Here is a 10895-nt window from a genome sequence, read left to right on the forward strand (position 1 = left end):
GCGTTGCCATTTTTCAAACACTCGTACCACTGCCGCCAACTCCACGATTTGTGGTGGACCGTCTTGTTTCCGGATATCACATTGCCATTGACCGTGGTCGTCTTTCCAGGCAAGGACAGACTTACCCGTGCGCCCGGACCCATCCGTGAAGACCGTTAGAGCGTCCAAAGGGGTCACGCTACATTTCAGCAATTGCTGCAGTGGTAGCGGGGACTGCAGCCATTTCTGACTGGGAGGGTGAATAGAAATCGCTCCTGTAAAACCTTCCATAGCCATTTGAAAAGGTACAGACATTTGCATCAACCAAGTTAGCATAGGCATCACGACAGGAATGGAAATGGTATGCGGCTCTTCTCCGCACAGCGCTATCAACCGTTGCCTCCCTCTCATGACCAGGGATGCAAACATTTCTGCTCTAGTGGTGATGGTTTTTCCAAATTGATGGGGAAGAAACACCCATTCTATGACCAACAACTGTTCGCCGCTGGGTGTTGGCTTCCATTGAAACAACAAACCATATGGTTGGAAGTCAGTGTTCACTATTGCTAACTGAAAAGGAAGCTCTGGATCACAGCGCTGTGCTTGCCGAGCCGATATCATTATAGCAACAACTACAATGCTTGCTGAGCCTCAGGGGTTAACGTTCGTCGACACCCCAACGCAGGATCACCTTTTGGCAAATTAAACAGAGGTTTCAACAGCTCATTGTTGATTCCCAGCAGAGGTCTTACCCAACTGATGGTGCCCAATAATTTCTGCAAATCAGTCAGGGTGTGGACCTGACTACTGATCTTGAGCCCTTGCGGTATCACACTTTGCTCAGTAATGCGCCACCCTAGATATTTCCAGGGAGCGGTCTGATGCACCTTTTCTGGGGCAACTATGAAGCCGTTACGCTGGAGGCTCGTTACGACAACCTCCATGGCCCCTCATATCATGGCCTCAGAGGGGGTTGCTACAAGGATATCATCCATATAATGATAAATTACGACTTCAGGCAATTGGGCGCAGGCTGGACTAAGGGCCCGAGCCACGAACCATTGACATACAGTGGGACTATTTTTCATGCCTTGCGGGAGCACCGTCCAATGGTACCGTTGACTCGGCTGGGCTACATTGGTCGCGGGTACAGTAAAAGCAAACCTCGGCGCGTCATCTGGGTGTAGCGGAATGGTAAAAAACCAGTCCTTAAGGTCTATTATAGTGTTGTGCCAGTTCATAGGTATCATGGTTGGTGAAGGGAGACCTGGCTGTAGAGCTCCCATGTCCTCTATGGCCTCATTTATACGTCTTAGATCGTGAAGGAGCCTCCACTTTCCTGATTTCCTCTAGATGACAAAAACTGGTGAGTTCCATGGGCTCGCGGATGGCACAATGTGCCCAGCGCGCAGCTGCTCAGCAACAAGGTCCTGCAAGTGATGCAGCTTGTCCGTGGGGAGGGGCCACTGATCCACCCATGTAGGCTTTTCACAGGACCATTGCAACTTCAGGGTGTGCTGCCGATGAGTAGCCCCTAGGATAAATTTGTCCCCAGCATGATTCCCCATTGTGACAAACAGTCTCGTCCCCACCGTGAGAGGGGCCGGAAGAACGAACGGTCGGACATTGGCCCGCCGACCCTCCGGTCCCTCGATTTGAATTAATTGAACACTCTGCAGTGGTGCTGTTTGCCCTCTGATACCTGTAAGGGCAATCGGGACCTGTTTCGTCGGCCATTGAGCTGGGCAGTGTGACTGCACAATGACTGTCACGTCAGCTCCGGTATCAATAAGGCCGCTGATGCGCACAGACTGCTGAGGGCCACCGCCTGACAGGCAGCAAGTCAGCTGCGGTCGCCCCGCAGCGACAGGCTGCGCCCACCACCGTTGTGGCGTGCCGGTGGAACCAAAACCTTCACCCCTCTGTTCCTGGGGCTCCGCCGCAGGAGGGGCAGCTCGAAAGTAGCCGAGCTGTGCTATTCGTGCTCCTGCCGGCACGTAACAGGGCGGAGTAGGCGTCCACAACATGATTTTAATTTCTCCTGTATCGTCTGCATCGATAACCCCAGGGAGAGCGAACAAGCCCTGTAACGTGGCGGATGAACGTCCCAGTAAGAGTGCGCTGTAACCGCCACCTAGCAGCCCCCACACTCCGGTGGGCACCGCTTGAACAGCCGTAGAAGTCAGGTTCACTGGGTGGGAGGGGGCCAAGTCCATGCTGGCACTTCCCCATGTCCAGGCGGATAATTCGGAGGCACGGATGCCAGCGGGGGGCTGGAGGCAGTTTCCATCATCGCATGGGGGGCTGCTTGTGTCATCGCGCGGCCCCTCCCCGCGCTCCTGCAACCGTTTCCCTGGATAGGCTGACCGTCTTTATCATATCGCGACTGGCATTGATTCGCAACGTGCCGGCCCTTCCTACATTTTGGACACGTTCCCAGCTGTGAGTCAGCCAGTTCCCGCCTCCGCCCGCCTGCCTGCGGGCACTGCCTCTTAAAGTGACAGGGACGGCCACAGGTGAAGCACGGCTGTTGACTAAACTTAAAGTTTGCAAAAGCAGTAGCCATCGCCACAGCCTGGTGCTCCGTGATCCCCACACGGTTGCATTCCTCTATCATTTCAACTACCATAGGGTTTTTTAACGGACGGAGCACCTTCTGGCAATCTGCGTTAGCGTTTTCAATTGCCAATTTTTGTAATAATATTTTCCACGCTTCCTCATTCTCTACTTGTTTGTCCAAAGCATCTTTTAATGTCTTGATAAATTTCATATACGGTTCCTGCGGTCCCTGCCTAATATTAGTAAATGAGCTTTGGGGCTTCCCTATATTGGGGACCTTCATAAATGCTAGGTAGGCAGGATTCTTTGAATCATTTAGGGCTTTCATCGGGAGTTGTGCCTGAACAGAGGCAGTGGCATATCGACCCTCTCCTACCAATGCGTTAACTCCCAAGAATCTCACTGGATCTGCTGTGGGACGCTCCAAATATTCCAGTGCTTTTGCCTCACAGAGTCGCCGCCACTCCCCATTCCAGAGCATAAACTGAGCAGAGGAGAGCAACAACTGCGCCAGCGTTCTACAATCGAGCGGACACAACGTATAACTCCTCATGACCGACCCTCGCATGTTCGCAGAGTAGGGGGCACTGAGGCCAAATTCAATCACTCCCCTTCCCAAATCCTTCACTACTTGGAAATTCAGAGCCTCCCACTGGGGCCTTTGATGAGCTTCATAAATCACCGGGAACGCCCGGACCTCACGGAGCTTAACCGCGAGGTCAGAGTCCCCTTCTTTCTGTGCCTCCCTTTGAATCCCCTTCCACACATCATGCAGATGCGAGGGATATAAATCCGGCTCTTTCTCTGGATCGACCAGTCCCGGATCGAACGGATTGGGATCATCACTGCCGCTACCCTGCTCCCCGCAGGCAGCCACCGCTCCAGCCTCGGTGGCCGGGGGCGCAGAAGGCCCTTTGGCCACAGATGCACTCCCTCCTGAGTTTTCACCTCTCAGCTTGTCTTTAGCACTGACATGCTTTTTTAGGGTCTCATTCAGAGTCCTCCAAGGCGCTAGCAGTCCCGCAGCCACCGAGTCCGAACGAGTGGCAGCATCCCAAAGCTGGGTGCCTGCTTCATCCCAAATTTTTGGATCATAAATGTTAGTAGAATCGACTCCCTTAACGGTGGTTGTCACCCACTTCAGGAGTCGTCTCAAGTCCCCATTATCCATGGTTACTTGATATTTTTTCAGGATCAATTCCATGGTCCTGCAAAAAGTTTTTTCCTCCTTTGTCATGTTTAAACCCATGACTACCGCCCCCCGCTGCTCACCTCTGTTCTGCAGAGACAATTACGCGACGTCACTATCCTGTTTCCTTTCAATAGCTTTTATCCCGTTTCCTTTCAACGGCTTTGCAGTTAAGCGGGGGATCGTCACCGGATCGGCAATTGCCGACTTTATGGCCCTTCAGACAGAATGTCCCTGTCCCTGTTCGGGCACCATTTGTGGTGAATAAGGACACAGACTCCGTCTGAGAGGGCACAAAGACGTAGATGAAAATCCCGTATTATACAGCACAAGCGCCTTTTTATACCTCACATTATGCCACGTATGCACTTCAAAGAATTCCCTAGTACATCCCCTAAGCAAAGGTCATCTCGACACTCTTCCGCTAATTTCCTTATCTTTGTCACGCCCTCAGAACCGTCAACTGCCACCTCTTATCTCCCTTTTTCCCAGGGCTTCTTTCACTTCCCATCTTCCCATGGCTTCCTGTTTACCAACGCTATGATACTGCTTGTACTCTCAGACATTGATTCCTCCACACCAGCCCATGTCCTGGCTCTGACCTATGGGGTTTGGGGTGCCCTTTCTCTGTCTGGTCCATGACCTGTGGGTTTTGGAGGTGTTGTGTGCCATCCGGACGGTGACCCATGGGGTTTGGCGTTCCCTGTCCCTCTCTGGTCCATGACCTGTGGGGTTTGGGCTTGTCCAGCCCATGTCCTGGCTCTGACCCACGGGGTTTGGGGTGCCCTGTCCCTTTCTGTTCCATAACCTGTGGGGTTTGGGAGTGTCCTGCCAGCATCCTAGCTGTGACCCACGTGTTTTGGGGTGTCCTGTCCCTGTCTAGACCATGATCTGTGGGATTTGGGGTGTCCTGCATGTGTCTTCGCCTTGAGCCACAGGGTTTGGGTGCCCTCTCCCTGTCTGGTCCATGACCTGTGAGGTTTGGGGGAGTCCTGCCCATATACTTGCCCTGACACACCAGGTTTGGGGTGTCCTGTCCCTGTCTGGTCCATGACCTGTGGGTTTCGGAGTGTCCTGGTTTCGGCTGGGATAGGGTTAAGTTTCTTCCTAGTGCTGTGTTTTGGATTTAGCATGAGGAGAATGTTGATAACACACTGATGTTTTCAGTTGTTGCTAAGTGCCCTCCTAGTCCAAGGACAGCTCCCGTGCCTACTGACTGAGCTAGGTACACAAGATGGGAGGGAACATAATCAGGACAGCCAGCCCAGCTGGCCAATGGGGTATTCCATACCATGTGACGTCATGCTCAGTATATGAATGGTAGGCGTGATCCAGGAAGTGCCGATCGCTACTTGGTTATCGGTCAGCGCGGGTGGTGAGCAATTGCATTGTGCATCACTCATTTTCTATATTCTATCATTATTTATTATCATTATTCTCCCTTTTCTGTTCTATTAAACTGTCTTTATCTCAACCCATGAGTTTTTCTCACTCCTACCCTTCCGATTCTCTCCCCGTCCCGCTGGGGGTGCGGGGGGAGTGAGTGAGCGGCTGCGTGGTATTTGGCTGCCTGCCAGGTTGAACCACGACAGTCCTTTTTGGCGCCCAACGTGGGGCTCGAAGGGTTGAGATAACGATAGATCTGACCAAAGTGTGTTAAGGCAAAATTGTTATAAACATCCATTATATGGATTGGTCACAATGTTGATGTATTGGCTGTCAAAGTTGTGGGGCTGGCTCTCAATGTTGGGTCATGTAATACCTTGCTTGCAGTATGTGTTCCCGTTTGTGCTGTTTATCATTATTCGGAACTGGGCCAAGATTATCATTTTGTTGCTGTTTTATGAGGTGATAAAATCATTGGTCATAAGTCTAATCTGGTATCTGCACTCGGCACTGCCGTCATTTCTGTACCTCGGGAACCACCTCTTAGAAATTATTGGTAATTGCACTTGTTTCTCCTCGGAGAATGAATTTAAGGGGGAGACGGGATGGGACACTTTCTCCCACTTGTTCATCTTCCCTTCCATATTGTCAGAAACTCCTTTTTCTTCTATCCTCTTCACGAAGATGTCCACAATATTCCCTGAGAATTTTGAATATCCTTGGGATGTTCAAACAAGCATGTTCATATTGCTATGTCTCCTGAATGTGGTTCAGGTCTTGTTTAGAGTTAAACAACTATTCAGGAATACTGTCCAGAGATCAACCCCGGCAACAGACACGGTGACTACTCAAACCCCCACGACAGGCACTGTGGCTACTTCAACCCCCATGACAACCACTATGGCTACTCAAACCCTGGCAACAGTCACTGCAGTTACTCCAACGCCCATGACAAGCACTGCAGCTACCCAAAACCCAGCAACAGGCACTACAGCTGATCCAGAGGACCAACCCTTGCTGGTATCCATCGCCCCTGTACAGAAGAAGAAATCTTGGAAGCGGAGGTCAGGTCATTTAGAAAGGGATAATGGAAAAGCAGGGCCATCACGAGGAGGGGAGGAAGAAGAGGAAGAACTCATAAACGAAACGGAAACCACCTGATCCCTATCCCTTAATGAGCATATTGTTACCTGGCTGCTCCAATGCTGGGATAATGGGGCCAGTAGCCTTGAATTAGAGGGGAAGGAGGCCAAACAGCTGGGATCCCTTGCTAGGGAAGTGGGTATTGACAAAGCAATGGGAAAAGGGACACAGGTCCTCAGCCTCTGGAGGCGACTGCTGTCAGGCATGAAGGAAAGGTATCCCTTCAAAGAAGATGTTATATATCGCCCAGGCAAATGGACCACTATGGAGAGAGGTATCCAGTACCTGAGAGAACTAGGCGTGCTGGAGGTGGTTTATAGTGACCTGGACAACAACCAAATGCCCAAAGATCCAGATGAAGTCCAGTGCACACGACCCATGTGGTGGAAGTTTGTACGGAGTGCACCAGCGTCGCATGCCAGTTCGTTGGCAGTACTGTGCTGGAAAAAGGAAGAAGCACCAATGGTGGATGACGTGGTTAGCAGACTCTGGGGTTTTGAAGAAACTGTCACCTCCTCCCTTGTCTCAGCTGTGGAGAAACTGTCCCGGGAGCTCCACCAACTCAAAGACGATAGGTCCTATCCGCCACTTGTACGGACCAGTATCTCAGCCATTAGGAGTCAGCGTTCTTCTACTCAAGAGAGAGGATATAGAAAGTACACACCACGTGGCACCCTGTGGTTTTACCTGCGTGACCACGGAGAGGACATGAGGCAGTGGGATGGAAAACCTACCTTCATCCTAGAGGCACGGGTACGCGAGTTGCAAGGAAAAACAATGACACAAGGGGGTTCTCCCAGGAAGAATGCTGCTCCAGTTTTCAGGAAAAATCTGTCTCACGATGGTCAGATTCCAGTGAGCAGTTCCCCAGACAGAGTAGAAGGGCTGATCTTACTTTGGATTGAATCATGATGAAGAAATTCTTGACTCACGTTTGCAAGAAGTGAGAGTTGGTTACTATGACCAGAACTAGAGGGGCCCTGCCTCCGGCCAGGTGGAGGAAAGGGGCAACCGGGTTTACTGGACTGTGTGGATTCGATGACCTGGCACATCAGAGCCACAGGAGTATAAGGCTCTCGTAGACACCGGTGCACAGTGTACCCTAATGCCATCAAGCTATAAAGGGGCAGAACCCATCTGTATTTCTGGAGTGACAGGGGGATCCCAAGAGTTAACTGTATTGGAGGCCGAAGTGAGCCTAACCAGGAATGAGTGGCAGAAGCACCCCATTGTGACTGGCCCAGAGGCTCCGTGCATCCTTGGCATAGACTACCTCAGGAGAGGGTATTTCAAAGACCCAAAAGGGTACGGGTGGGCTTTTTGTATAGCTGCCCTGGGACAGAGGAAATTAAACAGCTGTCCACCTTGCCCAGTCTCTCGGAGGACCCTTCTGTTGTGGGGTTGCTGAGGGTTGAAGAACAACAGGTACCAATCGCTACCACAACAGTGCACCGGTGGCAATATCGCACCAACCGAGACTCCCTGATTCCCATCCATGAGCTGATTCGTCGACTGGAGAGCCAAGGAGTGATCGGCAAGACTCGCTCACCCTTTAACAGTCCCATATGGCCAGTGCGAAAGTCTAATGGAGAGTGGAGACTAACAGTAGACTATTGTGGCCTGAACGAAGTCACGCCGCCACTGAGTGCTGCCGTGCCGGACATGCTAGAACTCCAACAGGAACTGGAGTCAAAGGCAGCCAAGTGGTACGTCACCATTGACATCGCTAATGCGTTCTTCTCCATCCCTTTTGCAGCAGAGTGCAGGCCACAGTTTGCTTTCACTTGGAGGGGCGTCCAGTACACCTGGAACCGACTGCCCAAGGGGTGGAAACACAGCCCTACCATTTGCCATGGACTGATCCACACCGCACTGGAACAGGATGAGGCTCCAGAACACCTGCAATACATTGATGACATCATCGTGTGGGGCAACACAGCAGAAGAAGTTTTTGAGAAAGGGGAGAGAATAATTCAAATCCTTCTGAAGGCTGGCTTTGCCATAAAACAAAGTAAGGTGAAGAGACCTGCACAGGATCCAGTTTTTAGGAATAAAATGGCAAGACGGACGTCGTCAGATCCCAATGGATGTGATCAACAAAATAACAGCCATGTCCCCACCAACTAGCAAAAAGGAAACACAAGCTTTCTTAGGTGTTGTGGGCTTTTGGAGAATGCATATTCCAGATTACAGTCAGATCGTAAGCCCTCTCTATCACGTGACCGGGAAGAAGAACGACTTCAAATGGGGCCCTGAGCAACGACAAGCCTTTGAACAAATTAAAGGGGAGATAGTTCAGGCAGTAGCCCTTGGGCCAGTCCGGGCAGGACAAGATGTGAAGAATGTGCTCTACACCGCAGCCGGGGAGAATGGCCCTACCTGGAGCCTCTGGCAGAAAGCACCAAGGGAGACTCGAGGTCGACCCTTAGGGTTCTGGAGTCGGGGATACAGAGGATCCGAGGCCCGCTACACTCCAACTGAGAAGGAGATATTGGCAGCATATGAAGGGGTTCGAGCTGCTTCGGAAGTGGTTGGTACTGAAGCACAGCTCCTCCTGGCACCCCGACTGCCGGTGCTGGGCTGGATGTTCAAAGGGAGCGTCCCCTCTACACATCATGCAACCGATGCTACGTGGAGTAAGTGGGTCGCACTGATCACACAACGGGCCCGAATAGGAAACCCCAGTCACCCAGGAATCTTGGAAGTGATCACGGACTGGCCAGAAGGCAAAGATTTTGGAATATCCCCAGAGGAGGAGGTGACACGTGCTGAAGAGGCCCCACTGTACAACAAACTGCCAGAAAACGAGAAGCAATATGCCCTGTTCACTGATGGGTCCTGTCGCCTTGTGGGAAAACATCAGAGATGGAAAGCTGCGGTATGGAGTCCTATACGCCAAGTTGCAGAAAGTGCTGAAGGAGAAGGTGAATCGAGCCAGTTTGAAGAGGTGAAAACCATCCAGCTGGCCTTGGACATTGCTGAACGAGAAGGATGGCCAGTACTTTATCTCTATACTGACTCATGGATGGTGGCAAATGCCCTGTGGGGGTGGTTGCAGCAATGGAAGCAGAACAACTGGCAGCGCAGAGGTAAACCCATCTGTGCTGCCGCGTTGTGGCAAGATATTGCTGCCCGAGTAGAGAACCTGACTGTAAAAGTACGTCACGTAGATGCTCACGTGCCCAAGAGTCGGGCCACTGAAGAACATCAAAACAACCAGCAGGTGGACCAGGCTGCTAAGATTGAAGTGGCTCAGGTGGATCTGGACTGGCAACATAAGGGTGAATTATTTATAGCTCGGTGGGCCCATGACGCCTCGGGCCATCAAGGAGGAGATGCAACATATAGATGGGCTCGTGATCGAGGGGTGGACTTAACCATGGACACTATTGCACAAGCTATCCATGAATGTGAAACATGCGCTGCAATCAAGCAAGCCAAGCGAGTAAAGCCTCTTTGGTATGGAGGACGATGGTTGAAATATAAATATGGGGAGGCCTGGCAGATTGATTATATCACGCTCCCACAAACCCACCACAGCAAGCACTATGTGCTCACCATGGTGGAAGCAACCACCGGATGGCTGGAAACATACCCTGTGCCCCATGCCACCGCCCGGAACACCATCCTGGGCCTTGAAAAGCAAGTCCTATGGCGACATGGCACCCCAGAAAGAATTGAGTCAGACAATGGGACTCACTTCCGAAACACCCTCATAGACACCTGGGCCAAAGAGCATGGCATGGAGTGGGTCTATCACATCCCCTACCATGCACCAGCCTCTGGGAAAATCGAACGATACAACGGACTGCTAAAGACAACACTGAGGGCAATGGGTGGTGGGACATTCAAGCATTGGGACACACATTTAGCAAAGGCCACCTGGTTAGTCAACACCAGGGGATCTGTCACTCGAGCTGGCCCTGCCCAAACAAAACTCTTAAGTACTGTAGAGGGGGATAAAGTCCCTGTCGTGCACATAAGAAATATGCTGGGGAAGGCAGTCTGGGTTACTCCTGCCTCTGGCAAGGGAAAACCCAACCGTGGGATTGCTTTTGCTCAAGGACCTGGGTGCACTTGGTGGGTGATGCGAAAGGATGGGCAAGTCCGGTGTGTACCTCAAGGGGATTTGATTTTGGGTGAAAATAGCCAATGAACTGAATTGTATGATGTTAAATGTTATATGATATTGTATATCATTATTTCTATGGTTGCTATCAATGGTATAGCAGTAAAAATCACCCAGATTAATGAAGAATGAACTAACTCCGATGAAACCAAGCAAAGTGCAACTATGATAGAACCGGACAAGCGCAGCAGTACTGAAATGAGAACTGGCTTCAGGATGCAACAGCCCAACACCACACACCATCTCTCCTGCCCTGAAAGACTGTTATGACAGATGGAGCCCAAAGTCATGGACTAAATGAACTCGATGGACATTTTAGAGGGATGTCCCTTGGACTAAGGGAATCATATCTGTGTGTATATATAAATATAAAGACAAGAAAGGTGATGGTGATTAATTGGAATGTATTGGAAATCATGAAACCTAAGCATGACGTAAATGGTATACCATAAGGGGTGGATACTGTCCTGGTTTCAGCTGGGATAGAGTTAAATTTCTTCCTAGTGCTGT

Source organism: Calonectris borealis, unplaced genomic scaffold, assembly GCF_964195595.1.
Source record: "Calonectris borealis unplaced genomic scaffold, bCalBor7.hap1.2 HAP1_SCAFFOLD_40, whole genome shotgun sequence".
NCBI lineage: Eukaryota > Metazoa > Chordata > Aves > Procellariiformes > Procellariidae > Calonectris > Calonectris borealis.